At 41.7% G+C, this 23,296-nt stretch overlaps 20 non-coding genes across 20 annotated transcripts; all 20 read left to right on the top strand.

Annotated features, from left to right (window-relative positions):
• Positions 1–10,765: 10,765 nt before the first annotated feature.
• On the top strand, positions 10,766–10,927 carry LOC124276293. Its single transcript, XR_006898494.1, has one exon. It is a non-coding gene; the product is annotated as a U1 spliceosomal RNA (small nuclear RNA).
• A 461-nt stretch (positions 10,928–11,388) lies between these two features.
• On the top strand, positions 11,389–11,550 carry LOC124276295. Its single transcript, XR_006898496.1, has one exon. It is a non-coding gene; the product is annotated as a U1 spliceosomal RNA (small nuclear RNA).
• A 463-nt stretch (positions 11,551–12,013) lies between these two features.
• Positions 12,014–12,174, top strand: LOC124276281. Its single transcript, XR_006898483.1, has one exon. It is a non-coding gene; the product is annotated as a U1 spliceosomal RNA (small nuclear RNA).
• Positions 12,175–12,637: 463 nt separating this feature from the next.
• On the top strand, positions 12,638–12,799 carry LOC124276274. Its single transcript, XR_006898477.1, has one exon. It is a non-coding gene; the product is annotated as a U1 spliceosomal RNA (small nuclear RNA).
• A 466-nt stretch (positions 12,800–13,265) lies between these two features.
• LOC124276269 lies at positions 13,266–13,429 on the top strand. Its single transcript, XR_006898472.1, has one exon. It is a non-coding gene; the product is annotated as a U1 spliceosomal RNA (small nuclear RNA).
• A 464-nt stretch (positions 13,430–13,893) lies between these two features.
• On the top strand, positions 13,894–14,055 carry LOC124276280. The gene has a single exon (XR_006898482.1). It is a non-coding gene; the product is annotated as a U1 spliceosomal RNA (small nuclear RNA).
• A 464-nt stretch (positions 14,056–14,519) lies between these two features.
• Positions 14,520–14,681, top strand: LOC124276292. Its single transcript, XR_006898493.1, has one exon. It is a non-coding gene; the product is annotated as a U1 spliceosomal RNA (small nuclear RNA).
• Positions 14,682–15,146: 465 nt separating this feature from the next.
• Positions 15,147–15,310, top strand: LOC124276268. The gene has a single exon (XR_006898471.1). It is a non-coding gene; the product is annotated as a U1 spliceosomal RNA (small nuclear RNA).
• Positions 15,311–15,774: 464 nt separating this feature from the next.
• Positions 15,775–15,936, top strand: LOC124276291. Its single transcript, XR_006898492.1, has one exon. It is a non-coding gene; the product is annotated as a U1 spliceosomal RNA (small nuclear RNA).
• Positions 15,937–16,397: 461 nt separating this feature from the next.
• Positions 16,398–16,559, top strand: LOC124276290. Its single transcript, XR_006898491.1, has one exon. It is a non-coding gene; the product is annotated as a U1 spliceosomal RNA (small nuclear RNA).
• Positions 16,560–17,019: 460 nt separating this feature from the next.
• Positions 17,020–17,181, top strand: LOC124276289. Its single transcript, XR_006898490.1, has one exon. It is a non-coding gene; the product is annotated as a U1 spliceosomal RNA (small nuclear RNA).
• Positions 17,182–17,643: 462 nt separating this feature from the next.
• LOC124276267 lies at positions 17,644–17,807 on the top strand. Its single transcript, XR_006898470.1, has one exon. It is a non-coding gene; the product is annotated as a U1 spliceosomal RNA (small nuclear RNA).
• Positions 17,808–18,272: 465 nt separating this feature from the next.
• On the top strand, positions 18,273–18,436 carry LOC124276273. The gene has a single exon (XR_006898476.1). It is a non-coding gene; the product is annotated as a U1 spliceosomal RNA (small nuclear RNA).
• A 463-nt stretch (positions 18,437–18,899) lies between these two features.
• On the top strand, positions 18,900–19,061 carry LOC124276305. Its single transcript, XR_006898505.1, has one exon. It is a non-coding gene; the product is annotated as a U1 spliceosomal RNA (small nuclear RNA).
• Positions 19,062–19,534: 473 nt separating this feature from the next.
• On the top strand, positions 19,535–19,697 carry LOC124276270. Its single transcript, XR_006898473.1, has one exon. It is a non-coding gene; the product is annotated as a U1 spliceosomal RNA (small nuclear RNA).
• Positions 19,698–20,161: 464 nt separating this feature from the next.
• On the top strand, positions 20,162–20,324 carry LOC124276309. The gene has a single exon (XR_006898509.1). It is a non-coding gene; the product is annotated as a U1 spliceosomal RNA (small nuclear RNA).
• Positions 20,325–20,785: 461 nt separating this feature from the next.
• On the top strand, positions 20,786–20,950 carry LOC124276277. The gene has a single exon (XR_006898479.1). It is a non-coding gene; the product is annotated as a U1 spliceosomal RNA (small nuclear RNA).
• A 465-nt stretch (positions 20,951–21,415) lies between these two features.
• Positions 21,416–21,579, top strand: LOC124276266. The gene has a single exon (XR_006898469.1). It is a non-coding gene; the product is annotated as a U1 spliceosomal RNA (small nuclear RNA).
• Positions 21,580–22,043: 464 nt separating this feature from the next.
• LOC124276265 lies at positions 22,044–22,207 on the top strand. The gene has a single exon (XR_006898468.1). It is a non-coding gene; the product is annotated as a U1 spliceosomal RNA (small nuclear RNA).
• Positions 22,208–22,670: 463 nt separating this feature from the next.
• On the top strand, positions 22,671–22,833 carry LOC124276294. The gene has a single exon (XR_006898495.1). It is a non-coding gene; the product is annotated as a U1 spliceosomal RNA (small nuclear RNA).
• Positions 22,834–23,296: the final 463 nt, after the last annotated feature.

Raw genomic sequence — 23,296 nt, 5'->3', positions numbered from 1 at the left:
TCCACACATACATGAGGCTCACAGTCCCCACCTACATGGGCTCACGGTCCCCACCTACATGGGAAGCTCACAGTCCCCACATATGCCGGCTCACGGTCTCCACATGGGGCTCACGGTCTCCACCTACATGAAGGATCCACCACAGTCCCCACGCACATATGAAGTTCTCTCAGTCCCCACCTACATGAGAGGCTCACAGTCCCCAGCTACATGAAGCCTACACTCCCCACCTACATGAAGCTCACAGTCCCCACCTACAGGAAGCTCACAGTCCCCAAATACATAGAAGTCTCCACAGTCTCCACACCTACATGGAAGCTCACAGTCCCCACCTACATGAAGCTCACAGTCCCAGCCTTCAATGTCCAAGCCTTCACAGTCCCCACCTACATAGGCTCACAGTCTCCACCTACATGGAGCTCTCCACAATCCCTACCACCTAGATGAAGCTAAAAGTCTCCACCTACACAGAAGCCTACAATCCCTACCTAGATGAAGCTCACAGTCTCCACCTACATGGGCCTCCACACCCTACCTGGATGATGAAGCTAAAAGTCTCCACCTACATGAAGCTCTACAATCCCTACCTAGATGAAGCTCACAGTCTCCACTTACACTTGGAAGCCTACAATCCCCACCTACATGAAGCTCACAGTCTCCACCTACATGAAGCCTAAACAATCCCCCTACCCTAGATAGGAAGCTAACAGTCTCCACCTACATGAAGCCTACAGTCCCCACTTACATGCCAGGCTCACAGTCTCCACCTACATGAAGCTCACAGTCCCAAACCTACATGAAGCCTACAATCCCTACCTAGATGAAGCTAGGCTCAGTCTCCCACCTACATGAAGCTCACAGTCCCCCACTTACATGAAGCTCACAGTCTCCACCTACATGAAGCTCACAGTCTCCACCTACATGAAGCTCACAATCCCCACCTACATGAAGCTCACAGTCTCCACCTACATGAAGCCTACAGTCCCCACCTACATGAAGCTCACAATCTCCACCTACATGAAGCTCACAGTCCCCACCTACATGAAGCTCACAGTCCCCACCTACATGAAGCTCACAGTCCCCACATATATGAAGCTCACAGTCTCCACCTACATGAAGCTCACAGTCTCCACCTACATGAAGCCTCACAGTCCCCACCTACATGAAGCTCTCAGTTCCCCACCTACATGAAGTTCTCACAGTCTCCACCTACATGAAGCTCACAGTCCCCACCCCACCTACATGAAGCTCCACACAGTCCCCACCTACATGAAGCTGACAGTTCCCACATATATGAAGTTCTCAGTTCCCACCTACATGGAAGCTCACAGTCTCCACCTACATGAAGCTCACTGTCTCCACCTACATGAAGCTCACAGTCTCCACCTACATGAAGCTCACAGTTCCCACCTACATGAGTTCACAGTCTCCACCTACATGAAGCTCACAGTCTCCACCTACATGAAGCTCACAGTTCCCACCTACATGAAGCTCACAGTCTCCACCTAGATGAAGCTCTCACAGTCTCCACCTACATGAAGCTCACAGTCTCCACCTACATGAAGCTCACAGTCCCCACCTACATGAAGCTCACAGTCTCCACCTACATGAAGCTCACAGTCTCCACCTACATGAAGCTCACAGTCTCCACCTACATGAAGCTCACAGTTCCCAGCTGGACATCCTTCTCCTACTCTTCCCCTTCTCAGTGGTAGTCAGTCTCTATCTGCTTAATGAAGCGATTACTACTACTAGTTCAACAGACTAGTGGTTAAAGCGTTTGCTTGTCATGTCGAAGGCCCGGGTTCGATTCCCCACATGGGTTCACTGTGAAGCCTTTTTCTGGTTTCCCTTACCCTGATATTGCTGGAATATAGCTAAAAGCGGCGTAAAACTAAACTCACTCACCACTAGTGTTGACCCTCATTTCTCTCATAGACAGTGGCAGTCACTCCCATTCAATTTTCAGCCATGTTACGAGATTTAAAGTTTCCTCAATACTCACGGCTCCATCTTTATAGAATTATTTCTATTCTACCTTATTGCAAAGTTAATTTAAGGACTCTACGTTGTTATGCTGTGATTAGACAGACAGACAGACAGACAGACATTTTATTTCAGTAATGTAGGCCCTTGGCCCATAATACAACATAGTGCAATTATAAAGAATACATACTTGCTGGATATAGGATGACGATTGGAGTACAGGGTCAAGTGATAGTAGTAGTGGATTTATGTCTTAGTTTTAATACGGTGGAGAGGAATGTAGTTAATGATTTTAGAAAATTAATGCCGTTGCGAGTAATTAAACGCACAGAAGTTTCAATTGTTGGAGGGTGGGTCTGGTGGGTTGTGAAACATTTATTTCTTATTTCAGAATATTTACCACAGATGAGTAGAACATGGAGCTCATCTTCAACATAGTTTAAACCAACAGAGTGGCAGTAAAGGCAGAGACGTTGGTCATAGGGTGTATTTGTGTGGCGGCCGGTTTCCACTGCTAATCTAAAAGTTGTTACAGCGGAACATAGCCATAACTTTCCTTTGATATGGGAGGAGATCACATGACAAGTAGTGTTTGACATTAAGTAAAGATTTAAATTGTGAATAATATTTACATTTAGATGAAGAGTCAAGTGAGGAACGCCAATTTTGAAGGAAGCAGTCATAAGATCGCTGCTTGAAGATGGATATAAATGTTTTAATGCAGCCAATTTCTTGTGAGATCCATACAAACCCAAAACCATACTGAAAAGGATTTGTCTTATATGTGAAGCCTAAGTAGATTTATTATTATCATCAAGAGATTTGAGCATTTGATAGGCCTGATAAGGAAGTCTATGATGTTGTAGCTGCAACAGTCTGCACCAGTACATTATTGATCTAGAGGTATAGTGGTATTGCAGTGAGAGTCTGCCACACTCTCCAAGCACCATGCTATTGTTGGTATACTTGCTGACTTTGAGAAAAGTCTTACAGAACTTAAAATGTACAGTTTCAATATGTCTGCAATAGGTAGTTCCCCAAATCTCTGATCCATAACACAGAATAGGTGTAATCATGGAGTCAAATATCTTAAAAATGTCCTTGTGATTAATACATCCAAAATGTTTCTGGTAATTATAGATGGAGAATATAGCTTTGCTTGCTTGAGCTGCTAAACAGGATTTGGCTTTAGTCCATGACAATTTAGGGGTGAACACAATCCCAAGATATCTGTACATATTCACAACTTCTATTTGTTCACCATTTAAAAACCATTTCTCATAAGAACGAAGAGGACCACCATTTCTAAAAACAATAATTTTTGTTTTGTTCAGATTAACTTTCATTCCTGCATCTGCACAGAATTTTTCAACAATATTAATTTTCTTTTTGGAGCTGTAAAGCAGTGTCGGATACAGTTGATACATCATCGGCAAATAATAGCGAAAATACATCAGGAATATGAGTTGATATGAATACACCTCTTCCACCATCTTCCTCCAGCATTTGAGCAAGTTTGCTTATGAATATAATAAAAATCTGCGGACTTAGAGTGCATCCTTGGCGGGTACCAATATTACATTTGAAATAGGGTGATAACCCCGAATCAGTTCTTACACAAGCGCACAATGTAGAATACATGTTGATAATAAATTTAAGGAATTTTCCCTTTACCCCTTTTCTATCAAACTCATAAAAAGTAATTTATGGTTAATAGAGTCAAATGCCTTGGAAAAGTCAATAAAAGGCAATAGAACCTTCCATTTCGCTTTGACAGATATTTGGTGACCATAGCTTGAGCAATTGAGGCTAGAACCTTGCATAAGCAGTTGATCAATGAAATGCCTCTATAATTGTTTGGATCTGTTTTATCACCAGATTTATGCAAAGGGCATATGATGCTTTCCCCCCAACATTTTTGAAAAATTGAACTATCATACAGTTTGTTAAAGAGTTTAGTTAATAGAGGTGATATGTAATTCTTAGTAGCTTTAAAGAACTCGGCGACTAATCCATCCGGTCCTGGTGATTTATTATTTTTAATATTTTTCAAGCTTAAAAATACCTCCTCTTCCGAAGAAGGTTCATTTAATACAGCTAAATGTTCATCCTCTATATCAGTGTCGGTATCCACTTTGCTCCACACATCTTCAATATTATCATCAATGGAAACACAGTTTAAAAGTTCATTAAAATACTTAAACCATTTGTGATTAGAAACTAACATAGACTACTCAAGCTTTGCCAAGGATCACAAAATTCCCAACTTTACTTAACCATAGATTTATTATTTGAAATTGTATTCATTTCAAAGTGGATAAATAATAAAACAGTAACCTTTCTTTAGGCAAACTTCTACTATAATCTAACCTTATGCACTTGATACATGAGTAACCATAAAAACGTTTTAATGGCACCAATCAACCATTTTGCAAATCATGGAATGAGTCATTTACAAATACACAACACCTGTCAATAGCAGGTATGGGATCCACAAGGCTAAGTGACATACTGAAACCTAGGATCCATACTTACAATAAGCTTAGATATTTAAACCAAATTAGACCCCACATCATAGTTTTCTGTTGAATCAATGATTTGTTCCTAAGCAAAGTAGGAATAGTATATTTAGGACACAAGTCCTCATAGTGATAACAAATGCGCTAAATCTTTAAAATGGCAAATGTTTACTTGTCCTAATAAAACCTTAAGTTGGGGAGTTGGGTAAAGACTATAGGACTAGAAGCCGAGTGATGATACTCACTAGAATTGTACCTTGATGTTTTAACATAATTTTGAAAACTTTGTCATATTTCAGAAAAGGAGACAGTTCAGGCATTTCTACAGATTTACAAGCGTGAATGCTCTTATGTTCAGCTGAGAACAAGATGATGATCAATAAGAAGATACACCAGCAAAGGACAAGGAAGAGATGGCACACATTTCAAGAATAAGATTAACTTAAAACTAATCAGATAATTTCTAAGGGATGTCACATTTGGGAATTCACTTTCCCAGTAAAAGTACAGATACTAGTACTTTGCTGGTGGAGGTGGAGTCAATCCCATGTGTGATTTGAACCCACCCTCATAGAGTGAAACACCTCATCACAGAACAACATAATCAGCAATTTAACCGGCGAATGTTAGTCAAGCTCTCGTTCAGAGAAGTGTAAATGCAAAATTACAATTTTTGCTAAGTTATGCAAATAAGAATGTCAAAACTATTTGGTTTAATAAATAGTATTTTTCAACTTACAATGTTTTCTTGTTCCTATCATTGGTTCGCACTGGGGTGGATTATGGCTCCATTTTCCATGGAGTGGGGGTGGGGTGGTGGTGGTGTACCACTTGAAGATTTAGCGCGGTGTCTATTTCAAAATGGGCTGTAATCAGATGCCGGAGTATTCAGACCAGACATCAGGCAAATATCTATGCCGGAGCCCCAGTTTATTTAGGAGTCGTCTGGTGTGCCCCAGTGTATGATAAGAGAACGGGAATAATCCCCACTGGCTCAAAATGGGCTGTGGTTAGATGGTATTCAGACTCCAGACTCCATCAACCTTCGCTGATTTTTTCGTCGTGATCAATCATTAGAAATAGTGTCAACAAATCCATATTTAATTACGCAAGTTAATCTTGTTGTTTCTTTATCTCATCATGAAACACATTTTTTTATATCTGGACTTTGCAATCCAGTTTATTAATTTTACTCAAAAGGTCAAAAAGGAATGTTTATATCAACTGCAGTGAAATGATGACTTCTCACCGATATTATAACTTCGGTCCGCATTAATCACAAAAATCACTATCATATTGCATCTACTCACGCCTCGAGAAATGAAGTGTATTTGGCAAAAAATGGATACGTATACATATTTCATTTCGTTAAAAGTAATAGTTCTTGTAGCTGGACGATCACATGTCAACGAAGTGTTTTCACAGTTGAAATACCTCATTGGTGACAGGTCAAATTGTTCCTTGTATAAATACTATCCAGCAATACACCAAAGTGCTGTAGCATAACCTTAGTTAAGATTATATATATTTTTTCATTAATAGAGCAAAACCTGCAATTAAAATGAAACAATATATTTCTCATGGTAACAAAATAACTTCAGATACTATATTTTTCCGATCACTCCGATTAACTAAATCGCCGGTAGAGCGCGGGGAAAAGTGTGCACAGCTAATTGCCATTTCCGACGGTGTATACGAGGCAAATACACACGCTCATCCTAATCCCTGCATATAATCCAACGCCTAGCAACTACAAATTAGAACTGAAAAGATAAATAAAATTGTCTAATGATTTTTAATTGAAAATGTGACGTCTTTACTGACAAAATCGTCTCCTCTTGTGCATTCACGGGAAGCGATACGATGCCGTTTTCTTACCCCCAGAAATAAATATTACATTTATAGAGCATAGCCTACAATTAAAACGAAACAATATATTTCTTATGGAAACACAATAATTTCAGATACTAGATTTTTTTCGATCACTCCATTAGAATTCATCGCGTGGTAATATTGGATAAATTTTAACTAAATCACCAGTAGATCACGGGGAAAAGTGTGAACAGCTGATTGCCATTTCCGACGGTGTATACGAGGTAAATTCACACGCTAATCCTAATCCCTACAGATAATACAATGCCTAGCAAAAACAAATTAAAACTAAAAAGATAACTAAAATTGTCTAATAATGTGTACAAGATATTTAGTTGTTGGTTAATCTTAACATATCCTCAAAACTTATTCCTTAGCAAACCATGAGTGGTAAACAACGTAAACTAATCTAAAGCAAGGGCACATCGGCGCTTGAGTGGGAAACAAGTTATGCCAAATGATAAATGTACGTTACAGCATAATATTTTAGAAATATTACAAGTAATCCTAATCCCAGTGTTTATTCTAACTAGTCTGGTTTGTTTGACTGCATCATATTTAAGAAATTAAGCACAAAAATATCAATTGATTGTATGTGCGATGTTAAACATCGGAAACAAGATAGTCTGTTTCATGCACACATATGAAATACAATTGTCTCTGAAAGACACTGAAACACATAGACAACCAAAGGGCGACATATATAAGATAAGCAGCCATAGAAATGTATAAAGGTATATAGTATTAAACAGCAACCATTGGGCGACATACTAGTATATACACGACCTTTGGGCGAATGTCGCCCAAAGGTCGCAGTTTATAGTACTGTCGCCCAAAGGTAGAAGATGGCTATATGCATTGATATTTGTGTGCAAGTTTATTAGTCCCTTATTGATATAGAGTTTATATAAAAATGTACATGTACATACATACATGATTATAATATATTCAACGAAAAGTCTTGATGGACATGATTATCAACTTTTTAAGACAACGTTTATAAATTTGGATAGGTCAGCGAGCAAACAGAATAGTTCAGGTATAGATCCATGTTTTAGTGGATAGTATACAACATGAAAGTGAGCCTGGGGCTCTGGTAACACAATAGAGACAATACTGACTGACTGACTGAGTTTAGTTTTACGCCGCTTTTAGCAATATTCCAGCAATATCACGGCGGGGGACACCAGAAATGGGCTTCACACATTGTGCCCATGTGGGGAATCGAACCCGGGTCTTCGGCGTGACGAGCCAACGCTTTAACCACTAGGCTACCCCACCGCCCCAATAGAGACAATAGACAACGTAAGCGCAAGGGTGACTATTGTGACTATTGTGGGCATCATTCCTCTAGACCCCGTCTCCCAAGCCCCATGTTCTTACAAGCCACAAATTATTACGTCTAGCCCTGTTCTGTCAGCTGTACTCACTGGGGTGTCCTGTACATTAGATTAGTGTATTGTCTAATAGGACTGAAGGATTTGGATAGTATAAGGAAGTGTGTTTGCTGTAGAGTGTAGTGAGGATTGCTGTCAGTTTTGCAGTGTTGATGGTGGTATGGTTAGTATAGCGTTAACTTTATTGTTAAAGGGTGAGTTTGTTGTACATGTATGTCTATGCCTGTGTTTTTGTAAGTATTAATGGATGCGTCTGTGTAGATGTGGAAGTGGGATAGGTACTCAGTGTTTATGTGGTTGTTTATGGTGTTTATTTTCGTGTGAGTGTAGATACCATTTCCACTTAAATATCAACAACAGCCAAGTTGAAATGTGACACGAAGCGCCCGTACTCTGTATTTGTGTAGCATGTACCAATATCCACAACACTGTTTCTCTCACGCTGAGCTTAGTTGACATAGTACCGGTGTAATCGGTTCCCAATTGCGCAGATCAATGTTCATGCTGATAATCACTGGATTGTCTGGCCCAGACTCGATTATTTACAGACCGCCGCCATACAGCTTGAATAGTGATGAGTACGGCGTAAAACTAAACTCACTCACTCACTCTCACGCTCACGCAAGTGAACTTGTGATTTCCCAGCAGTTAAGGTACTTCAGTAGTTTGTATCAGTATCCATCACATTGTTACACTCGGGTCGTTGGAACTGAATTTGTGAATCGAGAGCAGGTATATATACTGGAAATACACGTAACACCTCGATACAGGTCACCTGTAAAGTTTTGAAATCCATGCAAACTGCACAAAACCCAAATGTTACCGAAAGCGCATTAGTCTTTGGGCATTGTAAAGCCGGCGAGTGGGCAGTGTTGAACGATTTTACTAGCGCTTCCTTCAGCTAGATCAGGGCTACCCCCCTTAGACCACAGCTACAAGTTTTACCATGACCCGGAATGCACAATCATTGACAATGTTTAAAAGCTGCCTAAAGACATACCCCTTACAAAAGATTGAATTACAATGAAGATATAACACCTCTACTGCAATGTATTTTAATTTTGTGTAACGCTGTGGGTTTTTGTCACATAACAGATCTACTTATTATTATTAACATTGTATTAGCTCTAATTACTCAATTCCTTTATGTAGTCTTTCATCGGTCACAAGACATGTATTCATAGGATGGATACAGACAAAGCCAAGTATGTTATCACGTTGAGAATTAAATGTCTTCTTGTCAGACACAAGAAATATTATATCTCTGTAATCGACAATAACACCACGTTGGCCGCTGGACAGCGCTCGTCATTGTCAATTGAAATTGACATCGTGTCCCGTATCTGCACGTGGACCACGCTTTGCAGTGGTAGTCTCTTTATAGGATATATCATGGGGGAAGGAAGGGTGGGGGGGAATTTAGCGGGCAAAGTGTCGCCAAGGCATCCCATGCACATTTTGAGATGTAGATATAGATGTAGATGTTATGAACATGTGACTGCATACTTACCTATTAGTTTTCAAGTGCTATCGATGCTGACACGGTGAATAAGTATGTGCAACTTGCCTGCGTCTGTGGGGAATCGATAACAGACAACGCGAGTACCTGCTTGAAAGAGCGGCCATAATCGTCCTCGCACTTTCCTTCAGACTGTCCCATGTTTTGCACGGGTAATCTGCGGTGCTGTAAATGTCGATGAAACTTATGACACATTCGGCAATGTATCCCTGGGCCGTCGGTGATATAAAGAAGTCCTTATTTCATTAAATCTGTCCAAACTTTGGGTTTCTGAATGTAAGTATCATTTATGATGACTGGTACGGTGTTGGAATACTTTTTGCGTGATTTCTGGTGTGGTGTGCCTCGAGTTGTGCGTCAGTTTGCTTGGCACTCTTTTTCTTTCATTTGGGGCACGTCTCAAATAGTTTTTTTTTCCCTTTTAGCTACCATACGCTGTGTTCACATGGATAATGCTGCACAGATGTTTTGATCAGCAACTCTGATGGCGCTCTTTAGAAGTGACATCAATAAATGAATAACTAAAGTTCTCAAAACGTTTCAAGTGTTGTATGTGCTAAGTTTGGTTTGTCACAAAATCGCAAAGAAGTTCTTGGTAGTTTTTGAAGACAACTTTGGCCCAGAAGTAGCGTCCAATATCGCGGCCATCATATCCACATAGCCACATTTGACGATGCCCCTGTGTAGGAAGGTGCACAGACACCAAGTATGCAAAGTTTGAAAGCCGTAGCTCTTGTACTTTCAGTGCAGCACATTTTGGGAGGAAAGTATTCGGGATTATGATGAAAAGCACCAGCAAAAACTTCAATCCAAAATAGCGGCCAAGCGGTGCATTTTAGCGACTCGACCCGTCCAGACGAACTTGTACACATTTTGATTGCGCATCTACTCAAGACATTTCAAAGTCATTGAGATGAGTAGTTTTGCAGATATTTGCTGTTGAAATTGAATTATACCTTTTGAATTATGTATCTGTCAAGCTATATAACTACAATAGGCCTCCTGCTTTAAAAAGAACCAAAAATAGAAATTTTACTTCCAAACTTTTCCCCTCTCAAAGTCACTTTCAGATGATTGTTTTTCCAGGGAGGTTTTCAAGCTCTATACCTTGAATGTGTATGTGTCAAGCTATATACTTAAGCAAAAGAATCTATTTCATTCAACTCTGACTTGAATATATTTCAGATGGGATCCCATTGAGAGCCAGTTGTGTTTTGACTGTCAAGTTGTCTCCCCTGCGTCCCGGACATGAGGAGAGCGTTTATACAGCTTAAATGTAAATAAACCCCGTTCTGTGTGGTTTTCTCTATCAGTATTTTTTTCATAAAGTGAATGTGCTAATGTAGTGTCCTGTACATTAAACAGTATGAACAAGAAACCTGTCATGGAATATATGTGAAGCGTTGTTTAACAGACACCCGAGTGGGGTGAAGCCAGGATGATGTAAATGAAAACTGCGGCCAGGGAAAAGCATACTTACCTGGCACAGGCTTTACAGTGATCCGCAAGGCTGTGGGCCCGGGGCGAGACCTTTCCATTGCACATCGGCTTGGTTGACCCCTGCGATCGTCCCAAATGTGGACGACTCGGGTGCGCAATTTATAAGTGTGGGGACTGCGTTCGCGCTCTCCCTTTAAAACAAACCAAAATAGAAATTTTACTTCCAAACTTTTCCCCTCTCAAAGTCACTTTCAGATGATTGTTTTTCCAGGGAGGTTTTCATGCTCTATACCTTGAATGTGTATGTGTCAAGCTATATACTTAAGCAAAAGAATCTATTTCATTCAACTCTGACTTGAATATATTTCAGATGGGATCCCATTGAGAGCCAGTTGTGTTTTGACTGTCAAGTTGTCTCCCTGCGTCCCGGACATGAGGAGAGCGTTTATACAGCTTAAATGTAAATAAACCCCGTTCTGTGTGGTTTTCTCTATCAGTATTTTTTCATAAAGTGAATGTGCTAATGTAGTGTCCTGTACATTAAACAGTATGAACAAGAAACCTGTCATGGAATATATGTGAAGCGTTGTTTAACAGACACCCGAGTGGGGTGAAGCCAGGATGATGTAAATGAAAACTGCGGCCAGGGAAAAGCATACTTACCTGGCACAGGCTTTACAGTGATCCGCAAGGCTGTGGGCCCGGGCGAGACCTTTCCATTGCACATCGGCTTGGTTGACCCTGCGATCGTCCCAAATGTGGACGACTCGGGTGCGCAATTTATAAGTGTGGGGGACTGCGTTCGCGCTCTCCCCTTTAAAACAAACCAAAATAGAAATTTTACTTCCAAACTTTTCCCCTCTCAAAGTCACTTTCAGATGATTGTTTTTCCAGGGGAGGTTTTCATGCTCTATACCTTGAATGTGTATGTGTCAAGCTATATACTTAAGCAAAAGAATCTATTTCATTCAACTCTGACTTGAATATATTTCAGATGGGATCCCATTGAGAGCCAGTTGTGTTTTGACTGTCAAGTTGTCTCCCCTGCGTCCCGGACATGAGGAGAGCGTTTATACAGCTTAAATGTAAATAAACCCCGTTCTGTGTGGTTTTCTCTATCAGTATTTTTTCATAAAGTGAATGTGCTAATGTAGTGTCCTGTACATTAAACAGTATGAACAAGAAACCTGTCATGGAATATATGTGAAGCGTTGTTTAACAGACACCCGAGTGGGGTGAAGCCAGGATGATGTAAATGAAAACTGCGGCCAGGGAAAAGCATACTTACCTGGCACAGGCTTTACAGTGATCCGCAAGGCTGTGGGCCCGGGCGAGACCTTTCCATTGCACATCGGCTTGGTTGACCCCTGCGATCGTCCCAAATGTGGACGACTCGGGTGCGCAATTTATAAGTGTGGGGACTGCGTTCGCGCTCTCCCCTTTAAAACAAACCAAAATAGAAATTTTACTTCCAAACTTTTCCCCTCTCAAAGTCACTTTCAGATGATTGTTTTTCCAGGGAGGTTTTCATGCTCTATACCTTGAATGTGTATGTGTCAAGCTATATACTTAAGCAAAAGAATCTATTTCATTCAACTCTGACTTGAATATATTTCAGATGGGATCCCATTGAGAGCCAGTTGTGTTTTGACTGTCAAGTTGTCTCCCCTGCGTCCCGGACATGAGGAGAGCGTTTATACAGCTTAAATGTAAATAAACCCCGTTCTGTGTGGTTTTCTCTATCAGTATTTTTTCATAAAGTGAATGTGCTAATGTAGTGTCCTGTACATTAAACAGTATGAACAAGAAACCTGTCATGGAATATATGTGAAGCGTTGTTTAACAGACACCCGAGTGGGGTGAAGCCAGGATGATGTAAATGAAAACTGCGGCCAGGGAAAAGCATACTTACCTGGCACAGGCTTTACAGTGATCCGCAAGGCTGTGGGCCCAGGGCGAGACCTTTCCATTGCACATCGGCTTGGTTGACCCCTGCGATCGTCCCAAATGTGGACGACTCGGGTGCGCAATTTATAAGTGTGGGGACTGCGTTCGCGCTCTCCCTTTAAAAACAAACCAAAAATAGAAATTTTACTTCCAAACTTTTCCCCTCTCAAAGTCACTTTCAGATGATTGTTTTTCCAGGGAGGTTTTCATGCTCTATACCTTGAATGTGTATGTGTCAAGCTATATACTTAAGCAAAAGAATCTATTTCATTCAACTCTGACTTGAATATATTTCAGATGGGATCCCATTGAGAGCCAGTTGTGTTTTGACTGTCAAGTTGTCTCCCCTGCGTCCCGGACATGAGGAGAGCGTTTATACAGCTTAAATGTAAATAAACCCCGTTCTGTGTGGTTTTCTCTCTATCAGTATTTTTTCATAAAGTGAATGTGCTAATGTAGTGTCCTGTACATTAAACAGTATGAACAAGAAACCTGTCATGGAATATATGTGAAGCGTTGTTTAACAGACACCCGAGTGGGGTGAAGCCAGGATGATGTAAATGAAAACTGCGGCCAGGGAAAAGCATACTTACCTGGCACAGGCTTTACAGTGATCCGCAAGGCTGTGGGCCCGGGGCGAGACCTTTCCATTGCACATCGGCTTGGTTGACCCCTGCGATCGTCCCAAATGTGGACGACTCGGGTGCGCAATTTATAAGTGTGGGGGACTGCGTTCGCGCTCTCCCCTTTAAAAACAAACCAAAAATAGAAATTTTACTTCCAAACTTTTCCCCTCTCAAAGTCACTTTCAGATGATTGTTTTTCCAGGGAGGTTTTCAAGCTCTATACCTTGAATGTGTATGTGTCAAGCTATATACTTAAGCAAAAGAATCTATTTCATTCAACTCTGACTTGAATATATTTCAGATGGGATCCCATTGAGAGCCAGTTGTGTTTTGACTGTCAAGTTGTCTCCCCTGCGTCCCGGACATGAGGAGAGCGTTTATACAGCTTAAATGTAAATAAACCCCGTTCTGTGTGGTTTTCTCTATCAGTATTTTTTCATAAAGTGAATGTGCTAATGTAGTGTCCTGTACATTAAACAGTATGAACAAGAAACCTGTCATGGAATATATGTGAAGCGTTGTTTAACAGACACCCGAGTGGGGTGAAGCCAGGATGATGTAAATGAAAACTGCGGCCAGGGAAAAGCATACTTACCTGGCACAGGCTTTACAGTGATCCGCAAGGCTGTGGGCCCGGGGCGAGACCTTTCCATTGCACATCGGCTTGGTTGACCCCTGCGATCGTCCCAAATGTGGACGACTCGGGTGCGCAATTTATAAGTGTGGGGACTGCGTTCGCGCTCTCCCCTTTAAAACAAACCAAAAATAGAAATTTTACTTCAAACTTTTCCCCTCTCAAAGTCACTTTCAGATGATTGTTTTTTTTCCAGGGAGGTTTTCAAGCTCTATACCTTGAATGTGTATGTGTCAAGCTATATACTTAAGCAAAGAATCTATTTCATTCAACTCTGACTTGAATATATTTCAGATGGGATCCCATTGAGAGCCAGTTGTGTTTTGACTGTCAAGTTGTCTCCCCTGCGTCCCGGACATGAGGAGAGCGTTTATACAGCTTAAATGTAAATAAACCCCGTTCTGTGTGGTTTTCTCCATCAGTATTTTTTCATAAAGTGAATGTGCTAATGTAGTGTCCTGTACATTAAACAGTATGAACAAGAAACCTGTCATGGAATATATGTGAGCGTTGTTTAACAGACACCCGAGTGGGGTGAAGCCAGGATGATGTAAATGAAAACTGCGGCCAGGGAAAAGCATACTTACCTGGCACAGGCTTTACAGTGATCCGCAAGGCTGTGGGCCCGGGGCGAGACCTTTCCATTGCACATCGGCTTGGTTGACCCCTGCGATCGTCCCAAATGTGGACGACTCGGGTGCGCAATTTATAAGTGTGGGGACTGCGTTCGCGCTCTCCCTTTAAAAACAAACCAAAAATAGAAATTTTACTTCAAAACTTTTCCCCCTTCAAAGTCACTTTCAGATGATTGTTTTTCCAGGGAGGTTTTCAAGCTCTATACCTTGAATGTGTATGTGTCAAGCTATATACTTAAGCAAAAGAATCTATTTCATTCAACTCTGACTTGAATATATTTCAGATGGGATCCCATTGAGAGCCAGTTGTGTTTTGACTGTCAAGTTGTCTCCCCTGCGTCCCGGACATGAGGAGAGCGTTTATACAGCTTAAATGTAAATAAACCCCGTTCTGTGTGGTTTTCTCCATCAGTATTTTTTTCATAAAGTGAATGTGCTAATGTAGTGTCCTGTACATTAAACAGTATGAACAAGAAACCTGTCATGGAATATATGTGAAGCGTTGTTTAACAGACACCCGAGTGGGGTGAAGCCAGGATGATGTAAATGAAAACTGCGGCCAGGGAAAAGCATACTTACCTGGCACAGGCTTTACAGTGATCCGCAAGGCTGTGGGCCCGGGGCGAGACCTTTCCATTGCACATCGGCTTGGTTGACCCCTGCGATCGTCCCAAATGTGGACGACTCGGGTGCGCAATTTATAAGTGTGGGGGACTGCGTTCGCGCTCTCCCCTTTAAAAACAAACCAAAAATAGAAATTTTACTTCAAAACTTTTCCCCCTTCAAAGTCACTTTCAGATGATTGTTTTTCCAGGGAGGTTTTCAAGCTCTATACCTTGAATGTGTATGTGTCAAGCTATATACTTAAGCAAAAGAATCTATTTCATTCAACTCTGACTTGAATATATTTCAGATGGGATCCCATTGAGAGCCAGTTGTGTTTTGACTGTCAAGTTGTCTCCCCTGCGTTCCGGACATGAGGAGAGCGTTTATACAGCTTAAATGTAAATAAACCCCGTTCTGTGTGGTTTTCTCCATCAGTATTTTTTCATAAAGTGAATGTGCTAATGTAGTGTCCTGTACATTAAACAGTATGAACAAGAAACCTGTCATGGAATATATGTGAAGCGTTGTTTAACAGACACCCGAGTGGGGTGAAGCCAGGATGATGTAAATGAAAACTGCGGCCAGGGAAAAGCATACTTACCTGGCACAGGCTTTACAGTGATCCGCAAGGCTGTGGGCCCGGGGCGAGACCTTTCCATTGCACATCGGCTTGGTTGACCCCTGCGATCGTCCCAAATGTGGACGACTCGGGTGCGCAATTTATAAGTGTGGGGACTGCGTTCGCGCTCTCCCTTTAAAACAAACCAAAAATAGAAATTTTACTTCAAAACTTTTCCCCTCAAAGTCACTTTCAGATGATTGTTTTTCCAGGGAGGTTTTCAAGCTCTATACCTTGAATGTGTATGTGTCAAGCTATATACTTAAGCAAAAGAATCTATTTCATTCAACTCTGACTTGAATATATTTCAGATGGGATCCCATTGAGAGCCAGTTGTGTTTTGACTGTCAAGTTGTCTCCCCTGCGTTCCGGACATGAGGAGAGCGTTTATACAGCTTAAATGTAAATAAACCCCGTTCTGTGTGGTTTTCTCCATCAGTATTTTTTCATAAAGTGAATGTGCTAATGTAGTGTCCTGTACATTAAACAGTATGAACAAGAAACCTGTCATGGAATATATGTGAAGCGTTGTTTAACAGACACCCGAGTGGGGTGAAGCCAGGATGATGTAAATGAAAACTGCGGCCAGGGAAAAGCATACTTACCTGGCACAGGCTTTACAGTGATCCGCAAGGCTGTGGGCCCGGGGCGAGACCTTTCCATTGCACATCGGCTTGGTTGACCCCTGCGATCGTCCCAAATGTGGACGACTCGGGTGCGCAATTTATAAGTGTGGGGACTGCGTTCGCGCTCTCCCTTTAAAAACAAACCAAAATAGAAATTTTACTTCAAAACTTTTCCCCTTCAAAGTCACTTTCAGATGATTGTTTTCCAGGGAGGTTTTCAAGCTCTATACCTTGAATGTGTATGTGTCAAGCTATATACTTAAGCAAAAGAATCTATTTCATTCAACTCTGACTTGAATATATTTCAGATGGGATCCCATTGAGAGCCAGTTGTGTTTTGACTGTCAAGTTGTCTCCCCTGCGTTCCGGACATGAGGAGAGCGTTTATACAGCTTAAATGTAAATAAACCCCGTTCTGTGTGGTTTTCTCCATCAGTATTTTTTCATAAAGTGAATGTGCTAATGTAGTGTCCTGTACATTAAACAGTATGAACAAGAAACCTGTCATGGAATATATGTGAAGCGTTGTTTAACAGACACCCGAGTGGGTGAAGCCAGGATGATGTAAATGAAAACTGCGGCCAGGGAAAAGCATACTTACCTGGCACAGGCTTTACAGTGATCCGCAAGGCTGTGGGCCCGGGGCGAGACCTTTCCATTGCACATCGGCTTGGTTGACCCCTGCGATCGTCCCAAATGTGGACGACTCGGGTGCGCAATTTATAAGTGTGGGGACTGCGTTCGCGCTCTCCCTTTAAAACAAACCAAAATAGAAATTTTACTTCAAAACTTTTCCCCCTTCAAAGTCACTTTCAGATGATTGTTTTTCCAGGGAGGTTTTCAAGCTCTATACCTTGAATGTGTATGTGTCAAGCTATATACTTAAGCAAAAGAATCTATTTCATTCAACTCTGACTTGAATATATTTCAGATGGGATCCCATTGAGAGCCAGTTGTGTTTTGACTGTCAAGTTGTCTCCCCTGCGTTCCGGACATGAGGAGAGCGTTTATACAGCTTAAATGTAAATAAACCCCGTTCTGTGTGGTTTTCTCCATCAGTATTTTTTCATAAAGTGAATGTGCTAATGTAGTGTCCTGTACATTAAACAGTATGAACAAGAAACCTGTCATGGAATATATGTGAAGCGTTGTTTAACAGACACCCGAGTGGGGTGAAGCCAGGATGATGTAAATGAAAACTGCGGCCAGGGAAAAGCATACTTACCTGGCACAGGCTTTACAGTGATCCGCAAGGCTGTGGGCCCGGGGCGAGACCTTTCCATTGCACATCGGCTTGGTTGACCCCTGCGATCGTCCCAAATGTGGACGACTCGGGTGCGCAATTTATAAGTGTGGGGGACTGCGTTCGCGCTCTCCCCTTTAAAAACAAACCAAAAATAGAAATTTTACTTCAAAACTTTTCCCCCTTCAAAGTCACTTTCAGATGATTGTTTTTCCAGGGAGGTTTTCAAGCTCTATACCTTGAATGTGTATGTGTCAAGCTATATACTTAAGCAAAAGAATCTATTTCATTCAACTCTGACTTGAATATATTTCAGATGGGATCCCATTGAGAGCCAGTTGTGTTTTGACTGTCAAGTTGTCTCCCCTGCGTTCCGGACATGAGGAGAGCGTTTATACAGCTTAAATGTAAATAAACCCCGTTCTGTGTGGTTTTCTCCATCAGTATTTTTTTCATAAAGTGAATGTGCTAATGTAGTGTCCTGTACATTAAACAGTATGAACAAGAAACCTGTCATGGAATATATGTGAAGCGTTGTTTAACAGACACCCGAGTGGGGTGAAGCCAGGATGATGTAAATGAAAACTGCGGCCAGGGAAAAGCATACTTACCTGGCACAGGCTTTACAGTGATCCGCAAGGCTGTGGGCCCGGGGCGAGACCTTTCCATTGCACATCGGCTTGGTTGACCCCTGCGATCGTCCCAAATGTGGACGACTCGGGTGCGCAATTTATAAGTGTGGGGGACTGCGTTCGCGCTCTCCCTTTAAAACAAACCAAAACTAGAAATTTTACTTCAAAACTTTTCCCCCTTCAAAGTCACTTTCAGATGATTGTTTTTCCAGGGAGGTTTTCAAGCTCTATACCTTGAATGTGTATGTGTCAAGCTATATACTTAAGCAAAAGAATCTATTTCATTCAACTCTGACTTGAATATATTTCAGATGGGATCCCATTGAGAGCCAGTTGTGTTTTGACTGTCAAGTTGTCTCCCCTGCGTTCCGGACATGAGGAGAGCGTTTATACAGCTTAAATGTAAATAAACCCCGTTCTGTGTGGTTTCTCCATCAGTATTTTTTTTCATAAAGTGAATGTGCTAATGTAGTGTCCTGTACATTAAACAGTATGAACAAGAAACCTGTCATGGAATATATGTGAAGCGTTGTTTAACAGACACCCGAGTGGGGTGAAGCCAGGATGATGTAAATGAAAACTGCGGCCAGGGAAAAGCATACTTACCTGGCACAGGCTTTACAGTGATCCGCAAGGCTGTGGGCCCGGGGCGAGACCTTTCCATTGCACATCGGTTTGGTTGACTTCTGCGATCGTCCCAAATGTGGACGACTCGGGTGCGCAATTTATAAGTGTGGGGACTGCGTTCGCGCTCTCCCTTTAAAACAAAAACCAAAATAGAAATTTTACTTCAAACTTTTTTCCCCTTCAAAGTCACTTTCAGATGATTGTTTTTCCAGGGAGGTTTTCAAGCTCTATACCTTGAATGTGTATGTGTCAAGCTATATACTTAAGCAAAAGAATCTATTTCATTCAACTCTGACTTGAATATATTTCAGATGGGATCCCATTGAGAGCCAGTTGTGTTTTGACTGTCAAGTTGTCTCCCCTGCGTTCCGGACATGAGGAGAGCGTTTATACAGCTTAAATGTAAATAAACCCCGTTCTGTGTGGTTTTCTCCATCAGTATTTTTTTCATAATTTCATAAAGTGAATGTGCTAATGTAGTGTCCTGTACATTAAACAGTATGAACAAGAAACCTGTCATGGAATATATGTGAAGCGTTGTTTAACAGACACCCGAGTGGGGTGAAGCCAGGATGATGTAAATGAAAACTGCGGCCAGGGAAAAGCATACTTACCTGGCACAGGCTTTACAGTGATCCGCAAGGCTGTGGGCCCGGGCGAGACCTTTCCATTGCACATCGGCTTGGTTGACCCCTGCGATCGTCCCAAATGTGGACGACTCGGGTGCGCAATTTATAAGTGTGGGGGACTGCGTTCGCGCTCTCCCCTTTAAAAAGAAACCAAAAATAGAAATTTTACTTCAAAACTTTTCCCCCTTCAAAGTCACTTTCAGATGATTGTTTTTCCAGGGAGGTTTTCAAGCTCTATACCTTGAATGTGTATGTGTCAAGCTATATACTTAAGCAAAAGAATCTATTTCATTCAACTCTGACTTGAATATATTTCAGATGGGATCCCATTGAGAGCCAGTTGTGTTTTGACTGTCAAGTTGTCTCCCCTGCGTTCCGGACATGAGGAGAGCGTTTATACAGCTTAAATGTAAATAAACCCCGTTCTGTGTGGTTTTCTCCATCAGTATTTTTTTCATAAAGTGAATGTGCTAATGTAGTGTCCTGTACATTAAACAGTATGAACAAGAAACCTGTCATGGAATATATGTGAAGCGTTGTTTAACAGACACCCGAGTGGGGTGAAGCCAGGATGATGTAAATGAAAACTGCGGCCAGGGAAAGCATACTTACCTGGCACAGGCTTTACAGTGATCCGCAAGGCTGTGGGCCCGGGCGAGACCTTTCCATTGCACATCGGTTTGGTTGACTTCCCTGCGATCGTCCCAAATGTGGACGACTCGGGTGCGCAATTTATAAGTGTGGGGACTGCGTTCGCGCTCTCCCTTTAAAAACAAACCAAAATAGAAATTTTACTTCAAACTTTTCCCCTTCAAAGTCACTTTCAGATGATTGTTTTTCCAGGGAGGTTTTCAAGCTCTATACCTTGAATGTGTATGTGTCAAGCTATATACTTAAGCAAAAGAATCTATTTCATTCAACTCTGACTTGAATATATTTCAGATGGGATCCCATTGAGAGCCAGTTGTGTTTTGACTGTCAAGTTGTCTCCCCTGCGTTCCGGACATGAGGAGAGCGTTTATACAGCTTAAATGTAAATAAACCCCGTTCTGTGTGGTTTTCTCCATCAGTATTTTTTCATAAAGTGAATGTGCTAATGTAGTGTCCTGTACATTAAACAGTATGAACAAGAAACCTGTCATGGAATATATGTGAAGCGTTGTTTAACAGACACCCGAGTGGGGTGAAGCCAGGATGATGTAAATGAAAACTGCGGCCAGGGAAAAGCATACTTACCTGGCACAGGCTTTACAGTGATCCGCAAGGCTGTTGGCCCCGGGGCGAGACCTTTCCATTGCACATCGGCTTGGTTGACCCCTGCGATCGTCCCAAATGTGGACGACTCGGGTGCGCAATTTATAAGTGTGGGGGACTGCGTTCGCGCTCTCCCCTTTAAAAACAAACCAAAAATAGAAATTTTACTTCAAAACTTTTCCCCCTTCAAAGTCACTTTCAGATGATTGTTTTTCCAGGGAGGTTTTCAAGCTCTATACCTTGAATGTGTATGTGTCAAGCTATATACTTAAGCAAAAGAATCTATTTCATTCAACTCTGACTTGAATATATTTCAGATGGGATCCCATTGAGAGCCAGTTGTGTTTTGACTGTCAAGTTGTCTCCCCTGCGTTCCGGACATGAGGAGAGCGTTTATACAGCTTAAATGTAAATAAACCCCGTTCTGTGTGGTTTTCTCCATCAGTATTTTTTTCATAAAGTGAATGTGCTAATGTAGTGTCCTGTACATTAAACAGTATGAACAAGAAACCTGTCATGGAATATATGTGAAGCGTTGTTTAACAGACACCCGAGTGGGGTGAAGCCAGGATGATGTAAATGAAAACTGCGGCCAGGGAAAAGCATACTTACCTGGCACAGGCTTTACAGTGATCCGCAAGGCTGTGGGCCCGGGGCGAGACCTTTCCATTGCACATCGGCTTGGTTGACCCCTGCGATCGTCCCAAATGTGGACGACTCGGGTGCGCAATTTATAAGTGTGGGGGACTGCGTTCGCGCTCTCCCCTTTAAAAACAAACCAAAAATAGAAATTTTACTTCAAAACTTTTCCCCCTTCAAAGTCACTTTCAGATGATTGTTTTTCCAGGGAGGTTTTCAAGCTCTATACCTTGAATGTGTATGTGTCAAGCTATATACTTAAGCAAAAGAATCTATTTCATTCAACTCTGACTTGAATATATTTCAGATGGGATCCCATTGAGAGCCAGTTGTGTTTTGACTGTCAAGTTGTCTCCCCTGCGTTCCGGACATGAGGAGAGCGTTTATACAGCTTAAATGTAAATAAACCCCGTTCTGTGTGGTTTTCTCCATCAGTATTTTTTCATAAAGTGAATGTGCTAATGTAGTGTCCTGTACATTAAACAGTATGAACAAGAAACCTGTCATGGAATATATGTGAAGCGTTGTTTAACAGACACCCGAGTGGGGTGAAGCCAGGATGATGTAAATGAAAACTGCGGCCAGGGAAAAGCATACTTACCTGGCACAGGCTTTACAGTGATCCGCAAGGCTGTGGGCCCGGGGCGAGACCTTTCCATTGCACATCGGCTTGGTTGACCCCTGCGATCGTCCCAAATGTGGACGACTCGGGTGCGCAATTTATAAGTGTGGGGGACTGCGTTCGCGCTCTCCCCTTTAAAAACAAACCAAAAATAGAAATTTTACTTCAAAACTTTTCCCCCTTCAAAGTCACTTTCAGATGATTGTTTTTCCAGGAGGTTTTCAAGCTCTATACCTTGAATGTGTATGTGTCAAGCTATATACTTAAGCAAAAGAATCTATTTCATTCAACTCTGACTTGAATATATTTCAGATGGGATCCCATTGAGAGCCAGTTGTGTTTTGACTGTCAAGTTGTCTCCCCTGCGTTCCGGACATGAGGAGAGCGTTTATACAGCTTAAATGTAAATAAACCCCGTTCTGTGTGGTTTTCTCCATCAGTATTTTTTCATAAAGTGAATGTGCTAATGTAGTGTCCTGTACATTAAACAGTATGAACAAGAAACCTGTCATGGAATATATGTGAAGCGTTGTTTAACAGACACCCGAGTGGGGTGAAGCCAGGATGATGTAAATGAAAACTGCGGCCAGGGAAAAGCATACTTACCTGGCACAGGCTTTACAGTGATCCGCAAGGCTGTGGGCCCGGGGCGAGACCTTTCCATTGCACATCGGCTTGGTTGACCCTGCGATCGTCCCAAATGTGGACGACTCGGGTGCGCAATTTATAAGTGTGGGGGACTGCGTTCGCGCTCTCCCCTTTAAAAACAAACCAAAAATAGAAATTTTACTTCAAAACTTTTCCCCCTTCAAAGTCACTTTCAGATGATTGTTTTTCCAGGGAGGTTTTCAAGCTCTATACCTTGAATGTGTATGTGTCAAGCTATATACTTAAGCAAAGAATCTATTTCATTCAACTCTGACTTGAATATATTTCAGATGGGATCCCATTGAGAGCCAGTTGTGTTTTGACTGTCAAGTTGTCTCCCCTGCGTTCCGGACATGAGGAGAGCGTTTATACAGCTTAAATGTAAATAAACCCCGTTCTGTGTGGTTTTCTCCATCAGTATTTTTTCATAAAGTGAATGTGCTAATGTAGTGTCCTGTACATTAAACAGTATGAACAAGAAACCTGTCATGGAATATATGTGAAGCGTTGTTTAACAGACACCCGAGTGGGGTGAAGCCAGGATGATGTAAATGAAAACTGCGGCCAGGGAAAAGC

The sequence above is a fragment of the Haliotis rubra genome, unplaced genomic scaffold, assembly GCF_003918875.1.
Source record: "Haliotis rubra isolate DU_JTF1 unplaced genomic scaffold, ASM391887v1 Scf2078, whole genome shotgun sequence".
Classification (NCBI taxonomy): domain Eukaryota; kingdom Metazoa; phylum Mollusca; class Gastropoda; order Lepetellida; family Haliotidae; genus Haliotis; species Haliotis rubra.
Note: the sequence above shows the minus strand (reverse complement) of the source record. Positions and strands in the feature narration are given on the sequence as shown.